Below are 16,562 nucleotides of genomic sequence, written 5' to 3'. Positions count from 1 at the left end.
TTTTCTTTTTTAAAAAATTAACTAATTTTTATACTGTAGGTCTTGTTTTTTTATGAGTATTTATTTTTGAGAGAGAGAGAGAGAGACAGCATGAGCAGGGGAGGGGCAGAGAGAGAGGGAGACACACAGAATCCAAAGCAGGCTCCAGTCTCTGAGCTGTCACCACAGAGCCCAACTCGAGGCTCAAACCCACACACCCGAGATCATGACCTGAGCCGAAGTCAGAGGCTTATCTGACTGAACCGCCAGGTCCAATGTTCATTTTACTTTTGAAGGAGAGAGAGACAGAGTGCGAACAGGGGAGGGGCAGAGAGAGGGAGACACAGTATCAGAGCATGAGTGGGGAAGAGGCAGAGAGAGAGACAAGAGAGAAGAATCTGAAGCAGGCCCCAGGCTCTGTGCTGTCAGCACAGAGCCCAATGCGGGGCTCAAGCCCACTAGCTATGAGATCATGACCTGAGCCAAAGTCGGATGCTTAACTGACTCAGCCACCCAGGCGCCCCTCCATTAACTTTTTTTTTTTTTTTAATATTTTTTATTTATTTCTAGGAGAGAGAGAGACAGGGTGAGCAGGGGAGGGTCAGAGAGAGAGGCAGACACAGACTCCGAAATAGGCTCCAGGCTCTGAGCTGGCAGTCAGCACAGAGCCCAACGCGGGACTCGAACCCACGAACCGTGAGATCATGACCTAAGCACAAGTCGGACGCTTAACCGACTAAGCCACCCAGGCGCCCTTCCTCCATTAACTTCTATATTCCAAGTTTACTACATCTTGTCTGCTATTAAGCCCAACCCTGCTAATCAACCCATCTGAGTTTTTTCAGATATTATATTTTTCTTAATTTCAGGTATTTTATTTTTCTGGGATGTCCATGGGATTTTTTTTAACGTAGGTTCTAGTTCTTTTTCAAAGTTCTCCGTCTTTTTATCCATTTTTTTTCTCATTTCCTTTGGCCAGTTAATCAATTACTTTAAGGATTTTGTCTACCAAATCCCATAATCTGTATCATCTTCGAGTCTACATCTGTCGCCTTTGTTTTCTCTTGAACATTGGTTACGTGTTCTTGCAATTTTTCTCCTGTCTACTAATTTCTTATTTTATACCAGACATTACGTGTGAAAGAATCTTACTACTTGTATACTACATCTTCCCCCAGAGAGGATTTCCTCCTTTTCCTCTGTTAGGTAAATAGAGTGAGGAGCTGCTCACCCTCGCACAATTGAGTATTGAGCTAAGTCAAGGCCAGGTTACGGTTTTAGGAAGACTCCATCCAACTGTGGTTGCCAGCGCTCCTCAGGCCTGGTTCTTCAGGGTTTTAATTGAAAACCTAGAAGATCTTTTGTCTTCATGGCCCTGAAAAGCTGTGGGAGATTAAACTTTGCCCTTTGGGGGTCTCACACTTAGCTTCCCATCCCCTTAAGTTTTAGGCTCTTGTTTTTTTTTGAGAGCGAGAGAATACACGCATGTGTGTGCATGGCGGGGAAGGGCCAGACCAGAGAGAGAGAGGGAGAGAGAATCTGAGGTCATGACTGGAGCTGAAATCAAGAATCGGACACTCAACCGGCGGAGCCACCTAGCCGCCTCCTGTCCCCTTGATTTTAAAATCTTGCAACTGTTTTGAGGCGAAACCTGGTGATGGATTCGAGAGAGCCCTCTTCCTTCAGTAAAAACGTCATCTTGAAACACTGTGAGGGGCGCCTGGGTGGCTCAGTCGGTTAAGCGTCCGGCTTCGGCTCAGGTCATGATCTTGTGGTTTGTGGGTTCGAGCCCAGCGTAGGGCTCTGTGTTGACAGCTCAGAGCCTGGTGCCTGTCTTCGGATTCTGTGTCTCTCTCTCTCTGACCCTCCCCTGCTCACGCTGTCTCTTTCTTTCTCTCAGAAATAAATTATAAAAACATTTAAAAAATTTATGAAACACTGTGAAACTGGAGACTTCTCTCTCCCTTTTAATAGCCTTTGGCCCCCCATCTCGGGGTCCCCCTTAGAGCAACAGAACTGAACACGTGGGTATTTCCCATTTGTCACATGAGCCTGTATTAGCGTGTTCACCCAAAAGCTTTGCTCACTTCTTCTGCTCGGTAGAAATCTTTTCTCTAGGCAAGTCTCCTCCACTCCCAAGTGCCCTGAGGGAAGGAAATCTGAGCTATCTGCTCCCCTCAGAAGGAAGGGCCTCCTTCCTTTGATATTCTTGTCCTTGAATCCTTGATAGGCTAACAGAAGCCTCCTACTGTTTTTTTGCGTAAAACCTATAAGGTGGGATCTGCAATTTCATACTGTCCATCATTTTCTTTTTCTTTTTTTTTTTTTAAATTTTTTTTATTTATTTCTAGGAGAGAGAGAGATAGTGTGAACAAGGGTGGGTCAGAGAGAGAGGGAGTCACAGACTGAAACAGGCTCCCGGCTCTGAGCTGGCAGTCAGCACAGAGCCCGACGCGGGGCTCGAACCCACGAACCGCGAGATCATGACCTAAGCGAAAGTCGGACGCTCAACCGACTAAGCCACCCAGGCGCCCCACTGTCCATCATTTTCATGTCCACCTCGGTTCCTTGCGGGGTCCTCAGTTGAAGCATTCAACATTTTTCAGTTTCGGGATAAAAGTGATGTTGCTCCGAAAGCACCTGCCAACGCATTCCAGTATTTGCAGAGGAGGAAAATGGGACCATTTGGACAACGTGGTCCTCTTCAAAATATTTTCCTTTCGTTTTCATAGGCTCTTTGGTTTCATTTATCCAGAAGATCCTTTTTAGGTAGAAGATGGTCATGGGGGCAGTTTCTGTTGATTTAACGTTCCTTATCGGGCCCATTTACCTCTCTTTTGTCCTAAAATGAGGCATGACTCATTACAAACCCTCCTCGTTTGTGCGGAGAGTTCGCTCCAGAGAATTCTAGGACCCTTAACAGGCAGCATCCATATGGTTTGCACATGTAGAACGGAGAGAATGGAGCCCCTCAAATTATTGAAATTGGCACCATTTCAGTGATAAGGAGCAGTTTCTTTTTCTTTTTCTTTTTTTTCCCATTTTTTAATAGTTTATTGTCAAGTTGGTTTCCATATAACACCCAGTGCTCATCCCCACACGTGCCCCCCCTCCATGCCCATCTCCCCCCTCCCCTCTCCCCCACCCTCATCTGCCCTCCGTTTGTTCTCGGCATTCAAGAGTCTCTCATGGTTTGCCTCCCTCCCTCACCCCCACTATTTTTGCCCTTCTCCTCCCCCATAGTCCTCAGTTAAGTTCCTCCTAATCCTCCTATACGTGCAAACATACGGTATCTGTCCTTCTCTGCCTGACTTATTTCGAAGGAGCAGTTTCTGTTAACTTTTCTTAGAAGCTGTGTGAGCCCTGGCCAGTGCCGAGAGCCCCCAGGCCTGATGGGAGCCCCGAGTTCTAGCATTGGATTTGCCGCCCACGAGCCCCTTGTCCCAGGGGAGGCCCCTGTTTTCTCATCCAGAGAATCTTAGGAGGTTGGAACAGCTGAACCCCAGTCCTTTCCATCTCTGCCCTTTGGATTTGTATCATTCATCCCTGGGAAACTAAGGCTGTCCTTGAATTTCAATAAGCTGTTCGCCAGGATCAATTGAAAGGATAAAACTCTGCATGTTTCTTTTGACTCACCCATTCTCTGTGTTTGTGACACCAAGTGGGAAAACTTAGATGCTGTGTGTCCATGTCAAGAAGTCATTTTTTTTTTGTTTTGTTTTTTAAAGTTTTATTTGTTTTTGAGAGAGAGAGAACAAGAGAGCAAGTGAGCACATGTACTTGCACAAGTGGGGTAGGGGCAGAGAGAGAGAGAGAATTCCAAACGGGCTCTGCACCGACACGGCACAGAGCCTGACGCGGGGCTCGAACTCACGGACTGTGACATCATCACCTGAGCTGAAATGAAGAGTTGGGTGCTTAACCGACTGAGCCACCCGGGTGCCTCAAAACTATATTTTTTTACAGCTTATGTTGGAGTCCTGATTACCTGGATTCAAGTCCCAGGTTTGTCGCTCATCTGCTTTGGGACGTTGGGCTCTTCAACAGCCCATGAGGCTCAGTTTCCTCGACCGGCAAGCAGATAGAGTAGTAGTGTTGCCTTGCCCATTTCACAGCACTCTTGTGAGGATTAACTAAAACGTTTCCTATGTGAAGGTGCTTTATAAACAGTAAAGAGCTGTAAAAACATCAATTCTTATGAGGGCTGTAACGACACATCCCGACACATCCGGGTACACATCCGGGTACCCCGTCTGTTTGTTGTGGCTGCCGCTGTTAAATGTGAGCTGTGAAATCAGCCCGAGGGCATTTAAATTATAGGCACCTTGACTTTTGTTCTCACTTCAGTTTTTTCCTGGGGGCCCAGGGAGTGGGGGTAGGTAAGCGGACACTGTGTAAAGTAAAAGGTCTCTGCTTGGAACCATTGAAATGTAGGGCTGGAGGGGACAGTGAGAGGATTTTAGCAAATCCCCCTCTTTGAAAGGTATCCTTTAAGAAGTTTAACTGACTTACTGAGAAGGTGACAAGAGCTGCTTCAGGGTAAAACCACGACTAAGACTAACTGTTACCTGTTTAAACCCCGATTTGTGCAATGACTTCTGCAGTTTTGGTCAGGGACCCAAATAGGTTTCCTTTGCTTTCAAACTTTGGGATTCTGCATTTCTCTTCGTCTCCCTGAGTTTCTTTCCTTTTTTTTTTTAAGTTTATTTATTTATTTAAAAATGTTTTTTATTTATTTTTGCGAGAGGGAGCATGAGTGGGGGCCGGGGGCCAGAGAGAAGGGATGGAGGATCCAAAGTGGGCTCTGCGCTGACAGCACTGAGTCTGATGCGGGGCTTGAACTCACGCAACGTGAGATCACGACCTGAGCTGAAGTTGGATGCTCGACCAACTGAGCCACCCAGGCACCCTTAAATTTTGAGAGAGCGAGAGTGGGCGTGCGCAAGCGAGTGGGGGAGGGGAAGAGAGAGAGAGAGAGAAAGAGAATCCGAGAAGGAGACAGAGAGATAATCCGAGAGAGAGAGAGAGAGAGAGAGAGAGAGAGAGAGAGAGGGAGAGAGAGAGGGAGAGAATCCCAAGCAGGCTTCTTACCGTCAGAGCTGAGCCCGCCTCAGGGCTCCATCTCACGAATTGATCATGAGATCATGACCTGAGCTGAAACCAAGAGTCAGAAGCTTAACCAAACGAGCCCCATTCGAAATGAAAAAAACATTGGGGAGGCCAGATGGCTCAGTCAGTTAAGCATCTGACTGGCTTAGGTCATGATCTCGCAGTCCGTGAGTTCGAGCCCCACATCGGGCTCTGTGCTGACAGCTCGGAGCCTGGAGCCTGGAGCCTATTCTGTGACTCCCTCTCTGTCTGACCCTTCCCTGCTCACACTCTGACTCTGTCTCTCAAAAAGAAATAAACATTAAACAATTTTAAAAAAAAAATAAAAAACAGATTATCCTGGATTACCTGGGTGGGCTCAATGTAATCAATCACAAGCGTCCCTAAAAGTGACGTGTGCAGTAGAATCTTCTTAGAGGTAAGTTCGTGGACTGCTGAGGTTGTTACATTGCCTTGAATATTATCTTTGGTTAACACTTCATCGGTAAATTCCCTTCTGTAAGATACAATTACATCCGTTTTCTGTGTTATTAGCTGTAGTGAAGGAAAGGTACTTTCGCTGAATGCTCGTATAAGTTGGGTGCTTTATATATGTTACTGTATTTAATGTGCTAAATAACCCAAGTAGATATTATTAAATCCATTTATGGATGAGGAAGCAGGCAGAGTGGTTAACTAACATACCCAAGGTCATGCTGCCAGTAACTTGCGACCCTGAGTTTATATTGCACACGAAAGGAAAAAATTCAGGGGTGTGACATTCTCACTTTGGTAAGGTGTGCTCATGGCTTCTACTGTCTCATGGTGTATTTTTATGAAGTCTCGCCTTGACATTTGAAAGTTGAAGATGCATTTGTATTTTATTGAAGCCGTGTCACCCGGGAGCAGACCTGTGGAAAACAGAGAAGAGGATTGAAGTTAACCGTAAGTCGGACCAAAGCTTGATTATCTTTTTGGTAGATTTCCTTTCTGTGCCTTGTATTCCCCGCGCATATGTATGTTGCCTGCCCGCAGCTGCAAACATCGTCTTGTGCTGTTTTCATTTTAGATCACGTCTCCTTCCATACCTTGCGTCGCTTCTAATTATTATGCTTAACAGACAATAGGCTGTTTCCGATATTTTGGTGTTATCACAAATAATGCTGAAAGAACAGTTTGGGACACAGCGATCTCTTGCTGGAGGGCCAGAGCGCAACCCAAAAGCACGCCACACGATTAAAAAAAAAAATAAAGCCTGCGTAGAGGTGGTCGATCTCATGTCTGCTCACCTTTCCATTAGTCAATGTGTGTTAAAAGGCCAAACCCAGAGTCAAGTAAGTGGGGACATGCACTTTTCCCCCATGACAAGTGAAAAGATGAGTAATCCTATAATACAGAGGGAAAAATAGTTGGGAGTAATGATCCCATCCATCTACCACCCGGAAGGGAATAAGAACATGGTTAGATGTAGAACATAAACATAGAAATAAACCAAAGTAGCAGACAGAGACAGGCGGACGGATTTTGAATGCAGATTCTGACTCTGAGTAGAGGCTGGGTCTTCAAGTGCCTCCTGTGAAATGGAATCATTAAGAGGAACTGATGTATTCCAAGCATGTTGGGCTTTGCCTGACCTGTTAAGAGGCTGCCGGCAAATATTCCCTTTGACGATGTGATTTTGCCATGGTACCAGAGGTGCTGTTGCAGTGCATGTCTGGATGGAACTCGGCCTTCTTGGGTTTTGACTCACACACACACCTTGCTGAGGATTTTGTAGTCCTAAAAGAAAAGATGGACCTAATTTCTGGATTATTCTCCCCAAGTCCCTTTACAAAGTGCATAATCTACTGAGGAGCTCATTTAAAATTCCTGCCTCCATTTCCAAGGGAACAGGAGTCACCATTTCCAAGATGATGATGTGTTTTTGTTAACACAAAGGATGGTCCAAGGGCCAGGGGCGTCTCCCCTCATCTGAGAGCTTGATAGAATTATAGCCTCTTGGCTAGAACCTCTGACCTTTGTATCATACTGTATTTTTCAACAGCATGGCCTTGGATTCGGGATTCTTTATGTATGTTAAAATCTGAACAGCACTGACACAGATTGTCCTTAAAAACATGGTTTCAGGGCGCCTGGGTGGGCGGCTCAGTCAGTTAAGTGTCCGACTTCAGCTCAGATCATGATCTCGCGGTCTGTGGGTTCGAGCCCCGTGTCAGGCTCTGTGCTGACAGCTCAGCCTGGAGCCTATTTCAGATTCTGTGTCTCCCTCTCTGCCCCTCCCCAGCTCGTGCTCTGTCTCTCTCTGTCTCAAAAATAAATAAATGTTAAAAAAATTTTAATAAAAAAATGGGCATAGTTAGAACAGTAATCATTTCGGATTGTTTTTCTCTTTTCCAACTTCCAAGAAAAAGTTATTTTATGTAGAAGGTTTAATTTCGATGATGAGCTTCTGGCCCATGACCTTTTGTTTGGGTTATTTGAATTTTAGAAATCTTAGATTTTAAGAGATTGAACTTGAACAGTGCTGGAAGTAATCTAACATGTAATGTTTGGAATCTTTGGAACACATGATAATTTTTGAACTAAAGAATCTTTTGTTATCTGACCCTGGTGTTTGATAGTAATCTTGTTCTTGAATTTTTTTATGTGTAGATGGTATTCAAGAGGAGCCCATTCACTGGAGGGAGGGTGCAGACACTGAAGTGGTGTTTGTTTAAGAATCCTTTACACACTCTGGGCGCCTGGGTGGCTCAGTCGGTTAAGCATCCGACTTCAGCTCAGGTCATGATCTCGCACTTGGTGGGTTCGAGCCCCATGTTGGGCTCTGCGCTGACAGCTCAGAGCCTGGAATCAACTTTGGATTCTGTGTCTCCCTCTCTCTCTGCCCCCCCCACCCCCCTCCATGACCTGAGACAAAATCAAGAGCCACCCAGGTGTGCCCCGCCCCTTTTTTCTTTTTAAATAGAAAAAAGGAGTCAGGCTAACATTTAATAGGTTTTTATTTTTCCTCTTCCAAATGATAGGTTAGTATTTGGGCCCTGACTGGGGGTTAAATTAACTCTGCCACTTTTTGGACCTGTTTCTTTCTAAGTCTTTCAACCGGTCTTTTTCAGAGGACTGAAGATAAGGCTGCCATTAGATGCTGACTTTGCTACACAAATGCACTAGTTCATCAGCGAGCTGTGTATTCTGTATTTCCGGGCTACGTGCTACTTCCTTCATGCGGCCCACAGGCTAATTTTTCTCTTGGGACCCAGTAACCTGAGGCTCTTCCTTCCCTCCGGTGCCGCCTTGTGGTGGGCTGTGGGTCTTTCACTGACTAACTCCCTGCTGAGGTTAGTCATGGAGCAAAGTGAGTCAGCCCCGGGCGTGACTCATGCAAACCCAGCTCAGAGTCACAAATCCCATCGCACGCCTAAGGGATCATGAGTCATTAGACCGAGACCACCTGCTGGTGGGTACGGTTTGGAAAAACTTCCCTATTGTGATTTTCAACCCTTTTTCCTCCAACTACTAAATGGGCTTAGAGTAAACATTAAGAAAGAGTAAAGACATTACTCATTAGGGTTTTTTTTGGGGGGAATTCAGTCTTGATTTTAGCTAATTCAGTGTTATTCACACTTTGTTTTGCATGGCTGTGTGTATATATTTTAAAATGACACATATATATGTAAAATATTTATTTTTACATGTTTATTTATTTTAGAGACAGAGACAGAGTATGAGCAGGGGAGGGGCAGAGAGAGAGGGAGACAGAGAATCAGAAGCAGGCTCCATGCTCTGAGCTGTCAGCACAGAGCCCGATGCAGGGCTCGAACTCATGGATTGTGAGATCACGACATGAGCCCAAGTCGGATGCTTAGCTGACTGAGCCACCTAGGCGCCCCTATTTATTTTTTTAAGTGGACTCCATGCCCAGCGTGGGGCTTGAACTCATGACCCTGGGATCAAGAGTGGGATGCTTTCCCAACTGAGCTAGCCAGGTGCCCGTATACATATTTTTAAATGATGTGTATACGTATATATACGTATATATATATATACACGTATATATATATATATATATATATATATATATATATACGTATACACATGTTTGTATGTTTTTCCGTGGATTATGAGTGTGTGTACATGTATGTGTATAACTAATTCTCATTTCTGGTAAGCTTTGTGACCAAAAGTGTCAGCAAAGAGGCTGTGATTATACCCTTTACAGGCCCTTTCTGTGTCTGGACCCCCTCCTAACTGTGATGAATTTTCCTCAGGCAGATGTTAATCCCCACACTCACTTTTGAGTCCACACACCAGACGGAGAACTTTTTTAAAAAATATTTTTATTTAATTTTGAGAGGGTGAGAGAGCACGCAGGGGAGGGTCAGAGAGCGGGAGACACAGAATCCGAAGCAGGCTCCAGGCTCTGAGCTAGCAGTCAGCACAGAGCCGGACGCGGGGCTCGAACCCACAACCATGAGATCATGACCTGAGCTGAAGTCGGACGCTTAAGCAACTGAGCCACCCAAGTGCCCTATCAATGTTCCCGTAGTTTAAAGATCTATTCATTTCTGAATGTTGCCAGGGATCGGAGTGCTGTGGACAGCCTGCAGAGGGTCCCGTGTGGTTGCTATGTGCAGAAGGCCTAGAAAAAGCAAGCGGGAAATGATACCAGGGTGGGTAAATATGACTAGAGTAATGCCTTATATCTGTAGGAGAAATTTAGAAAATAAATTCCTACCCTGGAACATAGGTAGGAATACACGTTGCCCCAAAAGGACAGTGGGGAAAACACAAAAGTCAATGCTTCTGCTCCCACTTTTTACTAAGGATGCTTTTCTCTTTGATACGGGCTAATTGAAAGCGTTACATTAGGAGGGACTTTCTAAGGCGCTACTTGGCATGGATGAAACCATGTACATCCATGAGAAGGTACAAAGCCCTGAGAGAAAGGGGCGACATTCCTTTTTCCTGTTCTTTGCATGACCTTAACAAAAGCTGCTACTCATACAAAATGCAGTGTTCCTTGTACATTTCCTTTAATTCCATTATATCCAATAATTCTTGATCATGAAATTCTTTAAATGCATCCCGGATCTCTCAGTTGCCCTTTATCTGACTCTTCTTTCATTTTTAGTAAGTAGGATAGAAAATGGGCTGTGTAATTATTAAAGCCATGTTTTGACAATGAAGGACTGACAATTATGTTTCTTCGCCGTCTTTTCTTTTACTGCAGTGGTCTCCACCCTCTCTACTCATTAGAATCACCAGGACAGGGATTTACAAACTGTAGACACCTGTGTCATACCTCAGATTTCTGATTCAAGTCTTCCGTTTTAAATGTTTGTTTATTTTTGGAAGAGAGAGAGAGAGAGAATGAGAGAGTGTGAACAAGTGCAGAGGGACAGACAGAGAGAAAGAGGGAGACCAAGAATCTGAAGCCGGCTCGAGGCTCTGAGCTGTCAGCACAGAGCCCGATGCAGAGCTTGAACTCAACGAACCGTGAGATCATGATCTGAGCTGAAGTTCGGTGCTTAACCGACTGAGCCACCCAGGCGCCCCTCTGATTCAATTCTGATTCAGTTCAAGGCGGAGCATGGCCGTGTGTGTGTGTGTGTGTGTGTGTGTGTGTGTGTGTGTATTGTGTGTGTGTTTTAAGCTACCCATGTGGCTGTAATGTTTAGCCAGGTTGAGAGTTACCATTCTAGACTCTTAACAAATCCTTAACAATTAACTGTATCATACTGAGAATCTATAAAATGATGGAAACAATGTAAGCTTAAGTAGATGGCATCAGGTTATGTTTAGAGTGTCTGGTAGTCTCAGAGATCTCTGTAGCTCTGAGTTGTGTGTGGGTTTTTTTGGGTTTTTCTTCTGAGATTTATTTTTGAGAGACAGAGCATGAGTGGGTGAGGGGCAGAGAGAGAGTGAGACACAGAATCAGAAGCAGGCTCCAATCAGAAGCACAGAACTGTCAGCATAGAGCCCGATATGGGGCTCAAACTCACGAACTGTGAGATCATTACCTGAGTCGAATTTGGACGCTTGACCAATTGAGCCACCCAGATGCCCCTACAGCTCTGAGTTTCTGGGATTTCATTTATTTATTTAGTTCGTTATTTAGTTAATTAGTTATTTTTCATGTTTGTTTATTTTTGAGATAGAGACAAAGCATGAGTAGGGAAGGGGCAGAGAAAGATGGAGGCAGAATCCCAAGCAGGGTCCAGGATCAAGGCTCTGAGCCGTCAGCACAGAGCCCAATGTGGGGCTCAAACCCACGAACCGTGAGATCACGACCTGATCCGAGGTTGGACGCTTCACCCAGGCGCCCCTGAGTTTCTGGGCTTCTGATCCCACGGTGCTGCAGGTGATGTCTAATTAACGGCTGTATCAGCCAACTTATTTGAGACACTTAGTGAGGAGACAACTTGGTGAAATATGCCCAACCTGGTCGAGTGGGTTATCTGAGTTCGCACAAGAAGCAATCCAGGGAGATTGGCTTTATTCCATTGGGACACTTCGGGACACCGAGGCTTACAGAGGATCCCTAACGACGAGGCGGCAGACCAAGATTTGCAGGCAGGTCTGGTTGCCTCTCAGACACGTTCCTCTTCCCGGTTATCACACTGTTTCCTTACAGGTTGAGCGGGTCCCCCACGGCCTTGCTCAAGCAGGTGCATGGGAATAAGGTGGACCGAGAGGAGGCTGCTCAAGCGGCCATGGCGAATACCAAACAGACAAAACACACAACTTTCCCAAGAATGCTATGCTATTATGTGGTAAAAGTATGATTGAAACTTGTTTTTGGACTCTAAAATCTATGCTTTTACCTGTCCTGGTAAGGAGACTGTCTTCCTTCTGTTAGTCCCCTGTTTTTTTGTTTTTTTGTTTTTTTAATGTTTATTTCATTTATTTTGAGCGAGAGAAGCAGGGTAAGGAGAGGGACGGAGAGAGGGAGAGAGAGAATCTGAAGCAGGCTCTGCACGGCCAGTGCAGAGCCTGACGCGGGGCTCATCCTCATGACCCATGAGCTCATGACCTGAGCCGAAATCGAGAGTTCGATGCTCAACTGAGCATCCCAGGCGCCCCCTCCCCCGCCCAGTCCTCTGTTTTTAAAAAATAACGATATGTCACCAGAAGTGTTTCTTCAAAGCTCCAAATTAGTTCAGAGTTCCAAATTAGTTTATCCTTATGTCTCAAAGAGCCACTTATCATATGGGTCTCCCCTTGCTCCCTGTTTCGTAGCTGGTTCTTTGGGGGATTTGTCAAAACCTTTTAAAGTATGTGTGTATATGTCTGAAAAACAAGATACGTGCGGGCATGCGGTGGAAACAGTGTGCAGCTGAGGGAGATCCCGTGAACAAGCCCCCGTCTGACCACCACCAAGGTCAAGACATGGGACCATGAAGCCCTCTTCCACTTCCAATTCTTAATCCCTTTTCTCCCGGAGATACCCGGACCTCGTAGAGATCACTTCCTTGCTTTGCCTTTTAATTTTGCCACCTAAATATTTATCTCTGAAGTATGTAGTTTGGCCTGGTTCTGACCTTTCTGTAAACAGATTAATACAGCGTATACTTTTGCATCTGGCTTTATTTGCTCAACAGATGGAGTAATAATACCATTTTCTGCACAGGGATCCCGCACGTATTTTGTTAGATTTCTTTCCACGTACTTGTTATAATTTGATGGGATCAAAATGGCGTATTTGCCAAAATTTTATATCTAAGCACTGCTGGCATATAAAAATAGATTACATTTTTTTTATTATTAAGAAAATTTTTTTAAATGTTTATTTATTTTTAAGAGACAGAGCGTGAGCAGGGGAAGGGCAGAGAGAGAAGGAGACAGAGAATCCAAAGCAAGTTCCAGGCTCTGAGCTGTCAGCACAGAGCCCGATGCGGGGCTCGAACTCCCAACCTGTGAGATCATGACCTGAGCCGAAGTCGGACGCTTCACCGACTGAGCCACCCAGGTGCCCCAAAATAGATTGTAGTTTTGAGCTTTGATATAGTCAGCAACTTTGCTAATAAAAACCCTGTAAGGGGCGCCTGGGTGGCTCAGTCGGTTGAGCGTCCAGCTTCAGCTCAGGTCATGATATCATGGTTTGTGAACTCAAGCTCCACCTCAGGCTCGCTGCTTTCAGCACAGAGCCTGCTTTGGATCCTCTATCTCCTCTCTCACTCACATGCTTGAGCACACACGCGCACACACGTACATACACACACTCTCTCTCTCTCAAAAATAAAAATAAAAAAATAAAAACTCTTTAAAATTGTAATAATTGTGAGGCCTTTGAGTTTTTGTTCTGTGAGCGTAGTCTTCTCATCTGTAAATAGCATTGTTTTCCTTCCTATTTAGCCCTTACATCTTTTTCTTGCCTTATTGTCATGGCCAAGACCCCTAGTGTTATGTTGAGTAGAAGAAATGATGGTGGACCTTCTATCTCATTCCCTTTCCTAAAAGGAAGTGCTTTTTACATTTTGCCAGTTAAGTATTATGCTTACTATACATTTTTGGCATGTATCTTCTTTTAGAGTAGGAATTTCCCTTCTGTTCCTCAAGTTTATTTTTTTTTTATCAATAGATCTTTCTTTTTCTGTATGTATCAAGATGAGAATTTGATTTTCTCTTAAGTTGTGAATATGGTCACTGAAATTGACCGACATAGAAAAAACATTAAGGGTGGAATCCAGATATATATTCAATTTCATCAGCGGGATGATCCTTTCGTGAATGTGTGATCAAGAATGAGACTGGCCTATAGTTTTCAGCCCTTGAACAGCGCTCGTCGTATTTCTGTACTTGGCTCAACCTAAATTCCAAGCTGTGGAAAGTGTACTCGCTTCTGTTCTCTGAAAGCGTTTGTATAATTCATCCTTGAATCGTGTGTTAAGTGTTATTATTACTATCTTTTTAAGTTTATTTATTCATTCTGAGAGAGCGAGCATGAGCAGGGAAGGGGCAGAGAGAGGGAGAGAGAGGATCTTAAGCCAGCTTGCCTTGTCAGTTCACAGCCTGACGCGGGGGCCCGCACTCAAGAACCGAGATCAGGACTTGAGCCAGAGTCAGACGCTTAACCAACTCAGCCACTCAGTTGCCCCAAGTGTTACTTTTTTTTAAGTTTATTTATTTTGAGAGAGCGAGAGAGCAAGAGAGCAAGAGCGTATGGGAGGGGAAGAGAGAGAGATAATCCCAAGAAGCCTCCCCATTGTCAGCTCAGAGCCCGATGTGGGGCTCGAACTCATGAACGGTGAGATCGTGACCTGAGTTGAAGTCGGATGCTTAACCCACTGAGCCACCCAGGTGTCAAGTGTTTATGCTTCCTTAAATTTTTGGTAGGACTTGATGGTGAAGCCATCTGGGTATGCAGTTTTGAAGTTTATCTTTTTTCATGTGGGAAGGTTTTTAATTACTGATTCAGTTCCTTCTTTAACAGAGCTTTTTTTTTTTTAAGTTTATTTATTTATTTTGAGAGAGAGCGAGAGAACACACACTGATAGGGAAGGGGTGGGGGGGGGGGCGGGTGAGGAAGAAAATCCCAGGCAGGCTCTGCACTAATAGTGTGGGGCCCAATGCGGAGCTCGAACTCATGAATGGTGAGATCATGACCGGAGCCGAAATCAAGAGTTGGACGCTCAACTGACTGAGCCACCCAGGTGCCACCCTCCGGTCCCTATCATTCTTCTTAAAAATTTTTTTAAATTAATTTATTTTGGGGGGGGTGAGAGAGAGCATGACCAAGGGAGGAGGAGAGAGAGAGGTAAGGGAGAATCCCAAGCAGGCTCTCAGCCCAGAGACCGATGTGGGGCCCGAACTAAAAAAAAAACTGAGATCATGACCTGAGCCAGAATCAAGAGTAAGGCACTTAACTGATGAAGCCACCCAGGCGCCGCCCTCACCTTCATTCTTTATTGAAAAGATCACTGCTTATAGAATTCCCAGTTGGCAAATGGTTCATTTGAGTTCTCTGAAGATACCATTCTTTTCCTTTCTGACTTTAGTAATGTTTTTCTTGTGGACAATCTGTTGTCAGTTTAATTGTTGCCTCCACCTTTTCTAAAAGATTTTACCCTTAAGTAGTCTCTACCCCCAAATGTGGGCTCGAACTCACAACCCTGAGCTCAAGAGTCGCACGCTCTGCCGACCAGGCCAGCCAGGTGCCCCTAATTATTGCCACTTTGAATGTGATTTGCCTCTTCTCTCTGGCTACGTTTAAAATTTTATTTGTAGCTTTAGTTTTCTGCATTTTTACTATGTTGTGCTTAAAGCATAGATTTCATTTACCCTTTGTGGGTTTATTAGGGCTTCTGGAATCTGAGAGTGAGATCTTTAGTGAATTTTGGAAAATTCTCTGCTGTTCTCTTTCTATATCGTTTCTAGCCCATCTTCCCACGTGTTAATTAAATACGTGTTAATTATTTTAGAGCATTCTCTATATGTCCTGTTTTAGTTATCTGTTACTGCACACAAACCACTCTACTAATTAGCGGCTTAGAATAGCAAGCATTTCATTATCTAAGATTCTGGGGGGAGCCTGGGTGGCTCGGTCAGTTGAGTGTCCGACTCTTGATTTCTGCTCAGGTCATGGTCCCAGGGTCGTGGGATCGAGCCCCTCATTGGGCTCCATGCTGGGTGTGGAGGCTGCTTAAGATTCTCTCTTCTTCCTCTCTCCCCTGCTCTCTCTGTCTCTCTCTCTCTCTAAAAAAGAAAAGATTGTGGGAGTAGGCTAGGGCTCAGTTGGATGATTCTTCTGCTCTTGGCCTCTCATCATGGCCTCTTCATGTGGGCTGTCCCAGCGGGATAGTTAGGCTTTCTTACATGGTGACTCAGGGCTCCTGAAAGGGCTTCCAGAAAAAATGAAAGTGGCCAGGCTTTCTTAAGACCTAAGCCCAAAACTGGGACAGTGTCACTTTGACGCCATTCCTTTAGTAAAGCTAACCAAAGCTTTAGTTCGAGCCAACCCAGAATTAAGGTGGGAGGGGCCTACACAAGTTCATGATTACTTGGAAACGTGGTTCGTTGTGGCCTGTCCCTAGAAACTAGCTACCGTACCTCTTATCCCTGCACTTCTGTCCATCCCTTATGCCTCTCTGTCATTTATTCGGGATACTTTTGCCCCCCAACGTCCCTTTCAGCTCACTCATTCTTTCTTCATCCATTGAGTTTCTAATTTAAAAAAGATAGAATTTCACACGTAGAACTGCTATTTTTTTCTTTTCCAAACTCATGTCATTAAAAAAAAAAAAAAAAAAAAAAACTTCCAGTTCCCTACCGAAATTTTTTTTTTTAAGGATTTCACCTGTAAGGTCGAAACCCGGTGTGGGGCTCGAACTCACAACCCCGAGATCAAGAGTCGCACGCTTCACTGGCTGAGCCAGCCAGGCCTCCAACCTTACTGAAATTTTCAAGTTTGGCGTTTAGCCCGTTGAGCATGTTAAGCATAGTTATTTTACAGGCCAGTTACGGCAGTTTCTCGTATTTGGAGTCCGGGTTTCTTTTTC

Source organism: Hyaena hyaena, unplaced genomic scaffold (genome assembly GCF_003009895.1).
Source record: "Hyaena hyaena isolate Hyena2069 unplaced genomic scaffold, ASM300989v1 scaffold_924, whole genome shotgun sequence".
In the NCBI taxonomy this organism is placed as follows: Eukaryota; Metazoa; Chordata; class Mammalia; order Carnivora; family Hyaenidae; genus Hyaena; species Hyaena hyaena.
The sequence above is the reverse complement of the archived record's forward strand: the minus strand, read 5'-3'. Positions refer to the sequence as shown.